Source organism: Pinus tabuliformis, chromosome 9 (assembly GCF_031772625.1).
Source record: "Pinus tabuliformis cultivar Carrire ecotype Pingquan chromosome 9, CPIR1, whole genome shotgun sequence".
NCBI classification, from domain to species: Eukaryota; Viridiplantae; Streptophyta; class Pinopsida; order Pinales; family Pinaceae; genus Pinus; species Pinus tabuliformis.
In genome coordinates this window covers 1,262,034,606-1,262,053,175 of record NC_142307.1, presented here as the reverse complement: position 1 = coordinate 1,262,053,175, position 18,570 = coordinate 1,262,034,606, and positions in this window count along the sequence as shown.

Here is an 18,570-nt window from a genome sequence, read left to right as displayed (position 1 = left end):
CCCACATTCATGCTTGGAATATGGCATGGGTTGACTGGCTGAAAGAAAGATTTGGTTCAGCCCAATCTATGGTCGGGTGGTACGTGGAAGTCCCTAAATTGGTTGGATTTGCATATGCTAATAAGAGCTCCTTTCCTTTGGTATTTTATGAGTATATGTGTTTGTCCTTATGTGGATTTAATGGTTGTTTCGTCATTGATATATCTCTAGTTGTTTGTTGGTTATAAGGATGTTTTGTGACAGTTATGATGTATGGCTCTCAACATGTTTTGATTAACATATGAAATTTTAATGAATGATTGAACTAATAGATAACAAAGTAGCTATTGTGAGGAGATACCAATCCTCTTTAACGATTCTCATATAAGTATGAGACCCCTATGCTCATATATGTTGTTGTGACATGTATATTGCATGTTCTTGATGTGTTTAATGAAATGTATGTCATGGCTACTAGGGGTCAGATCAAGTCCTTGTTCAAATGTTTGCATTAGTAACCTTTTTCAATGTTATTTATCATTTCTAGAAGTTCCATGAAGCTTTCGGAAGTGTCCTGAGTCCTGGCCCTGAAAAAGTGGCACAAAATCCAAGGTCCCTGGCGCTGAACTACTTGAAAAAGTCCACAATCACATGAATGCCTTGCTATGGGAGCGACTAGAGGGTCCCATTCGGATGCATGCCTTGTCATGGGAGTGACTAAGGCTCTAGGTCATTGAAAAGGAAAGTTCTCTTAGGGGTTGGACACCTAAAGGGGTTGGTTAGCTCCTAAAGTTTTTGTAGCTTTTGAAGAAGGTCAGATTGGTCTTGTCATGTTGGTTCCATTTCCTTAAATGTAAATGAGGATTTGAATCATATCATAGTAACTCTTCATTACATGTTTACCCCAGTGGACTGGTTAGCTTGGGTAAATGTGAGAGGAGGGTGTTACATCACATGCACATAATGAAAATATGTAGTTGAATTTGACTTACTGTACAGTAGAAATCCCTAGCATTTTCATGCTATTATGTAGAACATCATTAAATATGTGCAATGGTTAATTGCCTTGATTTTCACTAGTATTAATTTTTCTTCCCTAAGGATGTGATCCTCTTAAGCAGTTGTTGTAGCTGCTGCAACAACCCCCCCAAAATTTCCAACCCTTCAAAATTTCCAAGCCCCCTTACCATTTCCATAGCTTCCACCCATCCTTAGAGTCTACTCGGAAGCCTAAAAACCCCATAAAAGTTTCAAGGAGCTTAAGTGTCTGCCTCATAAGCCAAACCAAGTCCATGATCAAAGTCTAGTCGTCAAGTCATACCACAATGGTGCACCTGTTTTCTCCTTTTGTGACCCATGCGACCATGCGACCTAATCAAATCGATAAGTCACAGAAATTGAAAAGACAATCCCTATTGTTGTGCGACCTATGTGATTAGTGTGACTATGTGAACCACAAAGTCATTGGGTCATAGAGGTCGCAGGGGTCCCACCACCTAGAAACACAACCTATGCAACCTAGCGACCCCTAAAGGTCACAAAGGTCGCAAGGGTCGCATGCCCCTAACTCAGATAGTGTGACCCATGAGACCCCCACACGTGCGACCCAAATTATAAATAACAGCCTCAACCGATCATTTGGATAGATCTTCTTGGTCGCACGAAGAATGGGGAAGCTCGGCGATTAGACATCATGCACAACCCTCATAGGTAGGTGACCTTTCTGCTTCCTAGTAATCATTTCTTTTCACCATGTGTCCTCCTCTTTCACCTCGACTCTGCAATTTCCCAACCAGGAGGGTTTTATCCACAATTTGGCCTCATTTTGGTTGCAAACCCTAGCTGAGTTGCTATGTAGCTTCATGAGCCTCCCTGAGTGTCTTCCATGCCCATTTATGCTCCCTATCTAACCTGCTATCCCCAAAAACCAAGTCATCTACCCTTGGAAAGCTCCAAAGACCTCTCCTAAGTCACATTCATCCCCTCAAACTTGTACAATGATGCAGATCGCACTGCCCAAGGTCGCAATAGGAAAAAAAATGCGACCTACATGACCTCACGACCTTTGGACCTGCACGACCTCTATGACTTAACTGGACTTGCGACCTGTGTGACCTGACCAATTCTACGACCTTATGACCTCACTCCTAACTTGCCTAGTCACTAGGTTGCACCTTAATCCACGCAACCTACCAGAAGACCTTCTCCTGGGTTTTGAAAACTATAGTTTATATTCGACACTTAGTTTTATTCTCATGTTGTCTCTCTCATTGTGGGACTATTTATTTGATATGCCAGGTGACGTGGATCTCGATTGCATCTCCATATCCTCCTTTGAAGATGAGATGGCACCTCCGGTAACAAAATCTACCCGTAAGAGCTCTGGAAGCAGTTCACAAGAAGTCTACCAGTATGAAGAACCCCCCATCTACGGGGATACAACTTGCAATATTAACAAAAACACTAGGCTCTCTTGGTATGATATTTATGAGGAGTTCACCAAACCAGATATACCAGAGAACCAGGAGGATTTCCCGGTGTACATAAATGTTAAGAGGTCAAAGCTTCACAAGGTAGCATCGCATCCTCCAGTTTTCCCGTGTGCTGAGACAATTGATTGGATCATACAGAGCACAGACATGGATTCATGGATAGTAAGGGATCATATTGGTGCACCACTTGCAACTATCACCTCCACAGATATTGTTGCTTACTACAGGTTTCCTGAGAAGGAGGAAACTTTCAACACTCGGTGGCTCACCGATTTTGTGACTCCTACTAAGGATATTCTTAGAGAATGGTGGCAAGACCCGTCCAAGTTCCAGGTTAGGACTGACCAAATTTACAGGATGGATGGATTAAGGAAGGTCTATCATTTGAACACTGCCATGATGAACCGTTTATAAAGGAGAGCAGGTTGTCATGTGTTCCATAGGACATGGGTCCCCATCATGTACGTTATCACCACCTGAGGAACAATCATTAACTGGGCCATAATTCTCGTGTCAGCCTTGAAAACAAATATAATTTCATCTAAGCATATAGAGCCAGACCAACCACCAGAGTTCTATATGGCCTCATGCCTACTAGACACAGTCTTTACAAGGTGTTAGTTCGATAATTGGAGCTACAATTGGAGCATGTCTGTAGCCATCCTAGTACAACATCATTATAAGATCGTTTGGGACATTGGATATAAGGGTATGATTGATGCTATTTTTGAGTCATTTATTGCTCCACTATATCAGCAATTGTTCGGGGAAGAACCACCTTGTATGTCAAAGAGTACCAAGGAAACCATTGTCAAGTTGGCACATTGGTTATTGATCTAGGAGGGGACATTTATTAGAGTTTTCAATTCTTATAAGGCTTTGCATGCTCTTCCCAGGTTCACCATAGATAAAGTGCTCTTGCGGGAAGTATGTTACCAGATGACACAGGGATTCTCGAAAATACTGAGAAAACGGAAGAAGAATCTATGGCTAGCTTTCCCTCTTGTCATCGAGGCCTATGTGGTAGAAAACTTAAAATAAGTGGAGGTAGAAGCCGAGGAAATAAAGAGGAGTCACTTTTTTACCTTAAACCATCATATGTATGACCCTAAGAAGGTTGTAGATTCTCACTACAAGAGAGCTAATTTTAACTGGTCATACTCGGATTCTAGGAAAAATCATGAAGATGGAGTCAGGAACTAGTACAATGCCACCAGGGAACTTAGCCCCAGCGAGAAGCAAGCAAGAGATGAGGAGCTCCTCGAACACTCCCATGAGAATGTGAGATTGCAGGAGAGGTCATCCACCTTGAAAAGGAAGCAAGAGAAACAAAAGGCATGTTGGGTTGTGTTATATTCTTTCCACCTACCTATGGTTTTGTGCATGGTTTTCACACATGGTTTTGGACGCGATGGTTTTCGTTCCATGGTTTTGGACGCGATGGTTTTTCGATCCATGGTATTGGATGCTTCGACATGTATAAATATGTATTGTAACATTGAAAGGAAAATAATGAAAAATCAATCTGGTAGTCCCGGTTTTGGGATCCAGGGGAAAATCTCTGTGTATATGTGTTTTATGTGTTCTGCTCTCGCATTGTTTATTTGCTGTTATTAGAATTCGTATGCAGGTAATTTCTGTACGGGGTTAAAACCTACAAGGCAACCAGGAAACTCAAGAAGCAGAAGGAGAAAGAGGTAGAAGATGCCCCGAGTGACCCAGAAACGGGTGAGGATAATGAGATGTTGGAACAAAGGAATGCAGCCCTAGAAAAGAAGAAGCAATAGCTCAAAAGGAAGAGAGAGGAACAATCAGAAAATTCAGGTGACCAGAACCATCGTGAGAAGAGGAAGAGACAGGAAGAGGAAGAGAGGAGGAAGCAACTGGAAGAAAAGTAGCTAAAGGAACAAGAAGAGCAGAGGACTAGGGATGAAGAAGAGAATAAGAAGTGGGAACAAGAGCTGAAAGAACGGGAAGAAAGGCTCAAGCAAACTGAGGAACTCAAGAAGAAGTAAGAGCAAGAAGAGCAAGAGAAGAAATGGTTAGAGGAAGAACAAAGGAAGAAAGAAGAGGAGGAAATGAGAAAGAAGAAGAAGGGAAAAACCAGTAAAGAAACTGAGCCAGACTTAGAGAAAATCAAACTATCTCCATTAGATTTTCCCGTTCTACTCCCCTAGTCGGAGGACATCTTCCCCTACAAGAATTGGGCATTCCCGAAGAAGAAGAAGAAGAAGAGGTGTTGGATCTCACCAAGCTCACATTTGACCAAGTTAGCTTCAATATCAGGAAGGAGAAGAGAAAGTACTATCCTAGAAACCCTATAGAACCCCTGTCGGTAACCACAACTAAATAAATTGTTCCCAACACCACAGTTAATTCTAAGATGATTGCCTCAGTCGGAACTACATTTGTGACCACGACTAAACATAATGTTGCTAGGATGAGAAAAAAAATCACGAAGCTCCAAAATAGGCTTTACCCATCTATGCAAAAGGTCGTTAGGGAAGAACATGACAGAAAGAAGGAAGGGGAAGAAAATGCAGCTCTCCCCTTAGTGTATTCCAGTAAAATAGAGCTACAAGCTACAATCAAAGATGAGGCTGAGATGCTTAGTGAAGCCATGGAGATGGTCTATGAAGAAATGTCAAAACTACATCACACGGTAGCTGCAATCTTGGCCATACAAACCCATACAAAAGATAGGGCTACTATGATAAAGGAAGTTGTTACAACTCTAGATAATATACACAAGTGGTCCATCAAGTATCTAGGGGCACCGATAGTAGTCCCGAAGAAGGATTGGATCACCATGCAAAATGCCAAAGTCTAACTACACATCAAGATCCAATCAAAATCCAAACTGGCCAAAGATGTAGACATAGTGTTGGCTTCATATAGACACCTTTTCAGTGGCCTGGAATCAATGATTGAGATCCATGGAGTCTCATCCATTCGAGAGATCAGGTAAGTGAGAAGGTAGGAAGACATCTCATGGGAATTTCAGGCATTCGTTGACACATATAGGTAGGTCTCTCATTCAAATTACCTACCCATTAAAAAGGAGAATATCACACGCTACCTAGTTGAACCAATAAGAATGTACACAAAGTTGGTGACCTTAGGCAATCAGGTGAACACCAAAAGGACCACCCTCATACCGGATGCCCTTGAGTGCCTGCACAGACACGATGAGGAACAACCACATATCACCCCCATTACAACTAAGTACAAGCTTTGGCGCACTTACCTAATGGAGCAACTCCACCTGGACATTCCCAAACTTTCTATTGTTAAGTTGATATGGTAGATTTTTCTCATTTTATGAATTTGGAAAATTAGGATAGAGTAGGACAGTTTTGGAATGAGAAGAGCCATGAGGAATTATAAAGGTCACGAGGTAGTTGAAAGGTCATGGGGAAGGCCAAAGGTCACCCTCATTTTATAAATACACCCTCATGGCACATTGTAAAGGACTTTTAGCTGAGGACTTATTTTTGGGACAATATTGTTTTGAAAGGACTTGTGCTCTTCTAATATATGCAAGGAGTAATAGTTATTTTCCACTATTGGATTGGACGAATATTTTATGCTGTGATGCCATGGATATTAGTTGCTTGATGGATCAAATGTTCCTGAGAGTTCTTTGATGTGTGGTCTCCTCATGTGTCTTCCTGTGCTATGAATCTTGTTTTGCAACACATGGATGGTATATGATATGCTAACTCTATGCTTGTATTGATGAACTGTTTCATTGATATTGGCATGATCTTATCGTTGACTGTGTATTTGCTTATGCTTATAGATGCTTGGCTACTGTGAGCTATTTTTTAGTTGTTGAGCACATACTTTATATAAAAATGATCTTATCTTAAATTTTTCTAACAATTACTTTATCTGAGGCTCATGTTGTTGATTTCTAATCTTGCTATTTATGGTATTCATGTCATGAACATTTATCAGTTATTTCCTTGTGTTTAATGAAGTCCATATTTTCAATTGAGTCGGTATCCCACCTATACCCGAAGTAAACTCAACTCCCCTGACGACAGTCGGGCCTACATACCGGATGGGATCCCTAAAGCAAACGGTGTAGGGTGTAGTTGAGATTCTACACCAAGGACATCCCCTCACTGTTGGTGGATAATTTTGGCCCGTTAACAGATTTTGCGTTATATGCAGGGCCTGATGGAAGGCACCAAAACATGCCCTCACACCAAAATTTCCCATCAAGCTACTAACCAACCCCGAAATCCCACCCCTGAAACACCTTATCATCCCTCTTTCGGTCCACCCTTCCTGAAGCCCCATCTTGGGGATTCCCAGCCTCCTCCACTTGAAGATGCCCCGGGAGGAGAGGAACCTCCTCTCTTTGAAGTTACATATGACCAGTTGAGGGCCTTGCGCCCTATTACTCGTCAGTTCGCCAGGGATCTAAAGTGCATTCCTGCCACTAGCTCCCTACCTAACCCGTGCACCTCCAGGCCTCATCACATGCATCAAGGCGTCTTGGTTAATTCTGTGCCACATTTAATCAGGATGATTATGTAGACGTTGTTGAAAGGCTCTCAATCGAGGGGTTGGAAATTCCCCCAACATCTGAAAGAGAAGACCCTAGGAGTACAATTATAGGGGGAAACAATCAACCACGATGGGGAGAAACTCAAGGAAATGATCAACTAGCCCCTGAAGATACCCTTGTTAACAACCAACCTCTAAGAGAGAACACTGAAGGACCCCTAGGGCAAGGGACTAGGGACAATATTAGAGACTGCATTAATTTTTACAATAACGAGTGGCTTTTTAGATTCCCTAGGAACCTAAGGAATTTCAAGAATACGAGAAATATCCGAGACCTAGGGAACCTAAGAGTCCCTCGGGGTAATGGAAGACAACCTCCCCGCACTAGTGGGGGGTTAGGCACGAAAAGTGACTCGGAGGGGAATCCCAATCACCCCCTTTTCCCTCCCCCTCCGAGAGGCAATCATCATCAACCTTTGGCTTGGATGGCTCAGTCCTCGTTGGGCATCTGAGGCCCCCTCCATGACATGCCTCATCACCCCAAAAAGCACCTCCCGAAGTTTGACCCCGAAAAGGGGACCTCAGCTGATGATCACATCAACAATTTCTACCTAGCCTTGCAAATGATGAGAGTGCAACATGACAACGTGGCTTGTCATATTTTCCCTCACACCTTCGAAAATAAGGCGCAACCTGGTATGGGTCTCTACCTATGGCATCAATCTGAACTTGGGAAGAATTTAGGAAGACATTCCTTGATAAGTTTTCGGAAGAAAAGATGCCTTCCATGCTCCTGACCGAGCTTAGTACGTTGAAATTCCATAAGAAGGAAAAGGTGAAATATTTCAACCAACAATTCACCACCATATTGAATAAATTTCTGACGGACGTGGCTCTTGACGATTCCATCACTGTCGACTATTATACTAGATCCCTCCCATGGGACATCGATATGTTCATCAAATGTGAGGCTAAAACCACCTTACTGGAGAACTTCGCAACAACTCTTGTGGTATAGAAGGATTTTATATCTATAGGTGCCCTTGAGAATGATTCCTGAGACGAAACCAAACTGTCGGCCAATAAAACTCAAGCCTTGACCAGTCAGTACACCAATAAGGACAAGGATTCCTTTGATTTTGAGGGATTAGCCAAATCTTTAAAGAAATTAATGAATGAGGTTTCTGAGTTGAAAAGGAATACTAGTGAATCCTCCTTGGGAGGAAAATACACCAAACATTTCTTTTGAAAGACCAATAATCCCCACCCAAAATCTTCTCAAGGGTCTAATACAAATTTCAATGTAGAAGAACTAGGAAAAGACAATTTATGCACTTTCCACCAAGCCTCTCATTCCGAAAATACCTGCCCATAATGGCTCCACAACATGACTATTGTAGTAACCTAACTCTTGGAAGATCAAGCCATAGGGAAGAATGAAGTGAAATCCAATGATCTAGAAGAGGAAACCACGCCTCCCAATGACGACACTCCTTCTGTTGTTCTAACATTTGAATTCATCCACGAGGAAATGTTCAGGGCTTTCGAGAATCCATTGTAGGAGACACCCCCCTCCCCCCCAAGCTTCCAAAAAATTACAACCTCAAGAGCAAGGGGCCAGTATCACACTCCACCGTGGAAGAGGAGGAAAGGGATCTATTGAGAAGGATCCTTCCACCTAACAACAGGAGTCAACCATCCACCCCTTCCCTTAAAGAGGCATATGGCCAAATCTCGAAGGACCCATCGACAGGTGGTAAAGGAAACACCTATGCATCTAAAGTCTCGACCAAAGTTGGTTAAGCCAAAACCACCCCATCCCCACAGGCCTCCCTGGAAAGCACTTCGTCCATGGACTTGGGGAAAAATATTATTGAGGATATGAAAAAAGACGTGATCCAACATCTCTTTTTATGAGCTTTCCAAGTTAGCCAACCAATGCGAGTTAATTTCCAAGACCTTTTCCACCTCGTCAATGACCTTTTAAATTTACCCGTCGACCAAGAATAACTCTCCGAGTCAAACTTGAGCCGTGATAGACCTCCAAGCCATTGTAAATGCCGCAAATGAAAACTCAAGAGGTTCAACTCCCCCATTCCTTCTAACCTTCGAAGTCTTCAACTTCAATGTGCATAATTTCCTTGTTGAGTCCATAATTTCCTTGTTGAGTCGAGCACCTCAACCAACATCATGCCCTGGTCAGTATACAAAAGGCTAAACATCCAACCCGAGAAGATGGATTCTAAGATACTTCAACTAGATAGATCATAAGTCCCTGTTGTTGGTGAATTAAACAACGTGATAATCAGGTTGTCTTCTGACTCTCAGGTGCACCATTGCATCGACATAATTGTGGTTGAGATCCCAAAGGCCTATGGGTTATTGCTTAGTAAGGACTGGTCCTACAAGCTCCAAGGTTATTTAACCACAGACTGTTCTCACTTGTGGTTTCCCTATAAAGGAAAGAACAATTAAATTAGGGTTAACAACAAACCTTTCATGAAACATACAATCATGAATCTTGAAGGCTCTAATGAGCCGATCAACTTTTCTAAGGAGGAACTGGGAGTGTGTTTTCTTGAGGTAATGATGGGCTCTTACCGATCCAAACTGTCACTCATCCCACCTGATACCCAACTGGAACTCCCATCACACACCCTAGCTGATGAAAATGAAATTTTTACTCTAAATCTACATACTCCAGACCCACCTATGCTTAATGATGAAATTTGGACACTATATTATGACGGGTCCAAGACTCATGATGGGGCTAGAGCAGGCTACATACTCATGTAACCCAAAAGGAAAAATGTTTTAATCTCCTACAAGTTGGAGTTCCAATGCACCAACAACACCATAGAGTATGAGGCGTTGATCCTTGGCCTCAAGAAATCTATTGACCTGAAAGTTGAATGTTTGAAGGTGATCAGTGACTATGAAATCATTACAAGATAGGTATGGAACACAATTCATTGTTTATCACCACACCTGAAGAGCTATCAGCAAGAGGTATGGCGCCTGATTGGTTCTTTTAAATCTTTCAATATTAGTTATGTTCCTAGATTCTATAACACCGATGTTGATACTATAGAAAATGTTGTAGCTATATTTACGCCTCTTAGGGATGGTTTTTCAATTGAGATTGTTTATAAACCAGTCGTCCCTAATAATGTAACTAACTTATGCATTTTCAAAGATGACTAGCAGATATTAGATTCATGGCAAACATAGAGGTATTTAAAGACACGACCATCAAAGAAGAGGAACATGAAAGGTCCTTGCAGGAAGAGGTAGACTCACGTAAGGGGAACCCCATACCTAAAGGAGTGGTCACACTAGAAAAGTTATTTTATTGACAGAACTAGTTCTGAGGCCCTCCAAACGCCAAAACACAGAAATCCACTCTTTCACGTGAACAAGTCAAACTTGGGACTGAAGCTAACCAAAAATTCATTAACATAGGTTTGGGATGTTCCTATAAGGAAATACAATCTCTCATCAACTTGTTCAAGAGGTACCGTGACATTTTCGCCTGGAAATACCATGATCTAAAGACTTACGGCACATGGATCATTCAACATGGTATTCATATGAAAGAAGGGGTCACACCTTTTCTACAAAAGTTAGGGAAAGTGCATCCCATATTAGATCCCCTCATCCAAAAGGAGCTCAAGAAGTTGTTAGATGTTCGCATTATCTTTAAATTTAGGCATTCTACATCGGTTTCAAACCTTGTTCCAGTATGGAAAAATTATGGCAAGATCCGTTTGTGTGTCAACTTCCTGAATCTTAATCGGGTGTCGAACAAAGATAATTACCCAATCTCATCCATGGAACAGCTTCTCCAAATAGTTTTAGGGTCGGAAATGTTTTCATTTCTTGATGATTTCTCCAGCTACAATCAAGTTCTGGTCTCTGAATGAGACCTCATAAATACAACCTTTAGGACAAAGTGGGAAACATTCACATTCCAACATATGTCTTTTGGGCTTATTAACATCAGGGCAACATTCCAAAGATAAATGGGCATCGCCATTAAGGGTTTGATGGGTCAAAGTGTGGTGGTTTACTTAGATGATGTCACTATCTTTTCAAAGAAGAGGATTGACCACCTCTACCACCTCAAGCAAATCTTTGAATGGTGCCGGAAGTATGGGATCTCGCTTAACCCTAATAGGAGCATATTCATTGTTTCTGAGGGAAATCTCCTTCGACATATCATCACCAAGGATGGAATCACCATTGACCCCAACAGTTGAAAGCTATAGCACAGATTCCTCTTCCTAGCAGCAAAAAAGGTATGCAATCTTTCCTTGGTAAAATCAATTTCCTTCGCAAGTTTATTTCAAATTTTGCCCAGATTGTTAAGCCTTTGCAGAGCATGATAAAGAAGGATTTGGTGTTTAATTGGAACAAAGAAGAAAAGGAAGCTTTTGATCATATCAAGAGAGCTATCGCTGAAGCTCCTTCCCTCTACAACCACAATTTCAGCAAGGTCTTCATCTTATACACTTTTTCCTCATATTCATCCCTAATTGTCATCCTCACACAGAAAGATGGCCACAATGATGAGCATCCCATATCCTTCATGTGTATAGGACTGCAACCTGCAACACTCAACTACCATGATATAGATAAGCAGGAATATGTAGTCTACAAAATAGTGAAACATTTCAGACTATACATTCTTAATAACGATGTCATGGTATTGGTTTGACACCTTTCTATCAAGTCACTCTTCATCCAATAGAAATTGGGCAAGAGAAGAGCCAACTAGATGACTTGCCTCTAAGAATATTATTTAGAGTTAAAGCCGGTGCATACAGTTAAAGGACATGGACTATGAAAACTAACTGTTGAAGCCACAGACCAATGAAATGAGGAGTCAGAAGGCTAGGAGCATGAGATCGAGATGTATCATAATGAACCACCCAACACCCATGACTCCTCATCGTGGAATTCTGAACTAAATCAGTACCTAGGGCAAGGGACTTTACCTTATACCTTGTATCAGAAACACCACCTCAACGTGCTACTCATATGTTTGGAATATGATGAAGCCCAACGGGTGTTGAAGGGGTTACATGATGGGCCAGTAGGGGGCCATTATGCCAATGACACTAATGGCCACAAGATTATGAGAGCAGGATGCTATTGGCCCACGATTTTCAAAGACATGCATGATTATGCTCGGAAATGCCCCATCTGTCAGAAGCATGCAAGAATACAAGCTCGATCATCTGCCCCTCTCCAATCCATATCAGTAGAGGAATCATTTCAACAATGGGGACTGGACTTCATAGGGGAAATCATGCCAAACTTATTTAGACAACACAAGTATATATTCACATCCACTAACTATTTCACCAGGTGGTTCGTTGCAATTCCATTACGGAAATTCAATGACGAGGAGGTAATATCTTTTGTCAATCAATACATCGTGGCCAGGTTCGGTGTTCCAACCTCACTTGTGTTTGATAATGCTACATATTTCTCATCTTTAAGACTATATGATTTTTCTTTGGAAAATAGCATTGTTTAAAAACACTCAGCTAACTACTACCCTCAGGGGAATGGCCTAGCAGAATCCACCAATAAAAACCTCATCTACATCCTCAAGAAGACCTTGCTATCCCACCAGATAAATTGGCACAATGCCCTCAGCAATGCCTTGTGGGCCGACTGGGTTACACCTAAACCATCTCTTGGAACATCTCCCTATTTTCTGGTTTATGGGAAAGAATTTATCCTACCGCTGAACCTCTACCTCTCTTCCCTCCAATTGTCACAAGAATCACAAGGCTCCCCTTGCCCTACCACTCAAAATTGCATCAACATACTCCTTAAACTGGAAGAGGAAAGACAAAAGGCTAGAGAAAATTTGTCCATTCACCAAAGCCGAATTAAAAGGTGGTTTGACAAGAAATCTGCAGGGACAAACGAATTTATAGTGGGTGGCCTAGTTCTTAAATGGGACAAGGCCCATGAGGACAAGGGAAAACACACCAAGTTCCAAGCTTTGTGGATCGGTCCATTCCAAGTGAAAGATAAAATTGGCCAGCACACCTATAAGTTGCAAACTCTAGGAGGGAGGGTTGAATCCCTTCTTGTTAATGGCCAAGATCTCAAATTCTACTTCACCTAGCAGCTCTCATGGCTGCTCACACACCTTGTACTATAGTTTCCTTCTGATATTTATTTTCCATTAGTTTTACTTTACTTTCATGTTTTGTTTTGAAGTTTTTTTTGCCTTGAATAAATCATTTGGGATGTTGTTTTGATTTTGGGCTAACCCTTGCACTTTGGCTTATATGGGTGCTCCCTGGAACCGCCTTTTGACTGAACCTTAAGCGGCGACAGAAGTAGAGTATTGAAACTTGTTGCATGGGGGAACTCGATGTCATCTACGGTCCTCTCCCTTTCACCAGTCTATCCTAGCTGCTGATTTGGCTGGAATTGTGTGACGTTGTGGCTTACCTGTTGGTTCGAAGGTGGGGGCCAAAGAAAACTTCTGAGCATATATATATTTTGGGAAAACAATAAGGTCTTTGAAAAACCAGAAACAACCTCTCTTGCAAGTCAAATAAGTCGGGATCCCTCATCCACCCAGGCTTATAACAACCACATGAATAAGTGAAAATAAGCACAGCTGAATAAGTGCCAATGAGCACATCAATTAATTAATAAGGGAAAAAGGACTGAGAAAGGCTTCCTGCGCAAAGAGGTGATGCAATGACTCCATCGGGGTATTGTCCAGGCTCACTCGCAGCAGAGCAACATTTGTGATTTCTAGGTAGTGACTTCGCTAAGGTACTATTCAGGCTCACTAGCAGTGGAGCAACACCAAAGTTATGTAACTACTATACCAAAAATCCTTAAAGCTCATATCATTAATTTGACTCCCCCACGTCGAACCAACAGGAATTGATATCATCTTGTGTGTGTTAAAAGGTCGAGTCTTGGAAACCTGGGATAACTGACCAATATTAAGAAGAGACATGGAAGCATCAGCGGGACCCACAGCTCTATGGGACAACACTCTTCAAAGTCTTCCTTGCACAAGGCCATGGGAATCCTAAGATTCTAGAATCCTACTAGTGAATTGCCAATTGTTGTAGCTACTGTAATAAACCCCTCCACAATTTCTAACCATTCAAAATTTCGGAGCCCCTTTACCATTTCCATAGCTGCCACCCATCCTTAGAGTGTCCTCAGAAGCCTAATAACCCTAGAAAAGTTTCAAGGAACCTATGTCTCTACCCCATAAGCCAAACCAAGTCCATAATCAAAGTCTAGTTGCCAAGTCGCAATACAATGGTGCAAATGTTTTCTCCTTTTGTGACCCATGTGACCATGCGACCTCATCAAATCGATTAGTCGTAGAAGTCGCAAAGACGACCCCTCTTGTTGAACAACCTATGCAACTAGTATGACTATTCAACCCAATAAGTCACTAGGTCACAAAGGTCACAGGGGTCCTACCACCTAGAAACATGACCTATGCGACCTAGTGACCCTAAAGGTCACAAAGGTCACAAGGGTTGCAAGGGTCACATGCCACCCTAACTCAGACAGTGTGACCCATGCGACCCCCACATGTGCAACCAAAATTATAAATACAAGCCTCAAATAGTAATTTTCATAGCTCTTCTTAGTCTCACGAAGAATGAGGAAGCTCGACGACTAGACATCGCAAGTGACCTTCACAGGTAGGTGACCTTTCTGCTTCCTAGCAATCATTTCTTTTCACCATGTGTCCTCCTCTTCCACCTCGAATCTGTGAGTTCCCAATTAGGAGGGTCTTATCTGTGATTTGGCCTCATTTTGGTTGCAAACCATGGTTGAGTCGCTATGTAGCTTCATGAGCCTCCCTAAGTGTCTTCCATGCCCATTTCTAGTCCCTAGCTAACCTGCTATCCCTGCAAACCAAGTCATATGTCCCTGAAAAGCCCCAAGGACCTCTCCTAAGTCACGTTCATCCCCTCAAACTCACCCAAAGATGTAAGTCGCATGGCACAAGGTCGCGATAGGAAAAACAAAGTGACATGCACGACCTCGTGACCTCAACGACCTCGCAACCTGAGAAACCTTGCGACCTTTGGACCTCCGCGACTTAACTGGACTTGCGACCTGTGTGACTTGGCTGATTCTGTGACCTTTTGACCTCACTCCTAGCTTGCCTAGTCACTAGGTCGCACCTTAATCCACACAACCCTCGTGACCTGCCAGAAGACCTTCTTCCGAGTTTTGAAAACTATAGTTTATATTCGACACTTAGTTTTATTCTCATGCCATCTCTCTCATCGTGGGAGTGTTTATTCGATATGCCAAGTGACGTGGATCTCGATTGCATTTACATCTCCTCATTCGAAGACAAGATGGCACCTCCTATAAAAAAATCTATCCGTAAGATCTCCGGAAGCAGTTCACAGGATGTCTAACAGTATGAAGAACCCCCCATCTATGGGGATACAGCTTGCAATATTAGCAAACACACTAGGCTCTATTGGTACGATATTTATGAGGAGTTCGCCAAACCAAATATACCAGAGAACTAGGAGGATTTCCCAATGTACATAAAAGTTAAAAGGTCAAAAATTTACAAGTTAGCATCACATCCTCCAGTTTTCCCGTGTGTTGAGACAATTGATTGGATCATGTATAGCATAGACACATATTCATGGATAGTAAGGGATCATACTGGTGCACCACTCGTAGCTATCACCTCCATAGATATTTTTGCTTACTACAGGTTGCCTGAGAAGGAGGAAAATTTGAACACTCACTAGTTCACCAATTTTGTGACTCCTACTAAGGATATTCTTAGAGAATGGTGGCAAGACCCATCCAATTTCCAGGTTAGGACTGACCAAATTTTCAGGACGGATGGATTAAGGAAGGTCTATCAATTGATCATTGCCATGATGAATCATCTCTATGGGAGAGGAGGTTGTGTTGTGTTCCATGGGATAGGGGTCCTCATCATGTATGTTGTTTCCACCCAAGTAATAGTCTTTAACTCGGCTAGCATTCTCGTGTTAGCCTTGAGAAAAAATATAATTGCAGCTAAGCAGCGAGAGCCAGGCTAGCCACCAAAGTTCTATATGGTCTCATACCTACAAGACGCAGTCTGTGCAAGGTGTTAGTTTGAAAACTAGAGCTAAAATTGGAATACGTCTGTAGCCAACCCAATACCCCATCATTACAATATATTTTGGGACACCGTCTATAAGGGTATGATTGATGTTATTTCTAAGCTATTTATTGCTCCACTATATCAATAGTTGTGTTATCACTGAGAACTGCAGTTGCATGTATATAAGTTAAGTCCAAAATTTCATGAGTAAAAATGAATGTTGTATGGTTGTTCTCCTATGCTTACCACTTAGGGGTCATGTTCTTCAATGATATTGTTAAGAATCATTTTCAAAACCATGAGTCACCCTTCATCATGATTGATTAAGATATGTCTTGTCTCGTATGTGTCATTTGTCCTTTTTGTAGTTTCGCAGCACCTTTTCGCAGTTTCGCAGCACTGTTTGATTGGCTGATTTTGCAGCGTAGTAATGTTTAAGCCTTTTCGTAGCGCCAGCCATTTCGCAGCACATGTCACTGAATTATAACTGTCTTCGCTACGAAATCGCGGTTTCGGGATTTTGCAGCGCACATTCTTAAAATGTCATGTCCAGGGATGAGTCATTGTGTCCGGTCGGATTGTTGTCAGTTTATGTACCTTCCAAACAATTAAGAGGCATCATTCCCCCAATAGGTTCAGAGTCATGCACATTAAGTTCATTTAAATATCCTTGTCATGCATGGTTGTGTCATGATGTTCTGTTATTATTATTTGAAGCGGCCAGCTTACATGTTAAGCTATTTGAATTGTAATGAGCCCGAATTTCTTCTTCAAGAGAGCTGCATTACAAGCGAGCCCGTGTTCTAAAGTTTGAAGTTGCCTGTTGAGTTGAAGCTACCGGTGTTATTGTGTGCAAAAGTTTCCAAGGCGTAATGGAGAAGAAAGAGCATCGATCAGGAAGGTGTCAAAGAGCAGAACCCGAAGGATTAGACTTGACATTGAGGGAGGAAGGTGTTAAAAAGGCCTTCAAAGACGCTGGTTGCTGGAGTTTTTGTGAAAAGCTGAAGGGAGGACACACTCAGGTAACAAAAGAATTTGCATTGAATTTTACAGGCTTGAGTTCCAAAGTGTCTATGTTAGAATTCCCAGTATCTCCAGAGGCTATTGCTAGGGTAACTGAGATTCCTAGAGGAGGCCAGGAGTGGTTCAAAAATTTCAAGTTTGATATGAGCCCCTGTAAGATATTCTTGAAGGAAGCCTATGTGAATGAAGATTTGACCAAGGTTGTGCCTAGAAGTTATGTGAAGGAGAGTTATGCTATGCTTCTTACTTGTATTCAAAAATATTTAACTTGTGAGGGCAGGTATAACAAAGTTTATTCATATCATTTCAAGTTGTTGCTGCATTTCACGGGTAAAGCACCTATAGATCTTCCATTCTACTTGTTTCGAAGCCTCAGTAAGATGTGTGATAAAATTCAATTGAGGAAGGACGATTGTGAGTCATCATTGTTTCATCATGGCCTAGTTAAACTATTAGTGATGGATGCCTTGCAGAAGATTGGTAGGGATTGGGATTCTTTCATTTATATGGCCGGGTTCCAGAGCAAGACAGGCCTCACCCCACAGCCACTCAGAGAAAGAGAAGAATTGATGGAGGAACCCACTATTGCTGAGCTTAGGAAGGAGGCTAGTGAGAAAAAGAAAGTTAAATCTCAGTTGAACAAACCAGTCAAACCCTTGATTATTAAAGAGCCATCTCAGCCACCTCAGTCATCATCAAAGGGAAAAGTCAAGCAAAAGAAGGATGTTCATGGATCAGCTGAATCTGAAAAAGCATCAAGAGTTAAAACTAGGGGTCAACTAAGCAAGGAGAAAGGTAAATCAGTGGCTGTGGAAGAAAGTCCAATTTCAAAGGCCAGTCTAAGTGACCTACTTGAGGCTATTGAATTTGAACAGGGAGAACCAGTGCATATTGAACCCATGCATATTGATTTGACCCAATCTTCTCCTGAGAGTACTAAGAAGTCAAAAGCTTCGAAAAGATTAAGGTTTGATGAGCCTAGTGAGGCGTTTATGTTCAAGCCAAGAAGGCCAGTCACAAGGAAGCAAATTAAAGAAGCTGAGAAAGTGAATAAAGAAGAAGAAGCTGTAAAGGAGAAAGTGCATAAGGCAAAGAAGGCTGTAAAGTCACCCAGAACTGAGGTAATTGATGTATTGACAAAAACAGTGGAGGCAGTCAAACATAAAGACAAGGATAAGAAGGTCATCATCACCCAAGGGGGAAATGTGATTGCCATAAAGAGTCAAGTGAAGACAGCCATGAAAGATCAGGTGGGAGCAGCCAAAGAAGAAATTGTCAAAGCCAAAAATGTGACTAAGGAGCGTGCAGTTAGGTATGCCAATTATAAAAGAGCTGTGTTGAAGGGCAGCAAAAACTTAATGGGTCAGACAGATTCTGTGGCTGATGTATATACTTGGACTGTCCCAGCTCTAAAACAAGCTA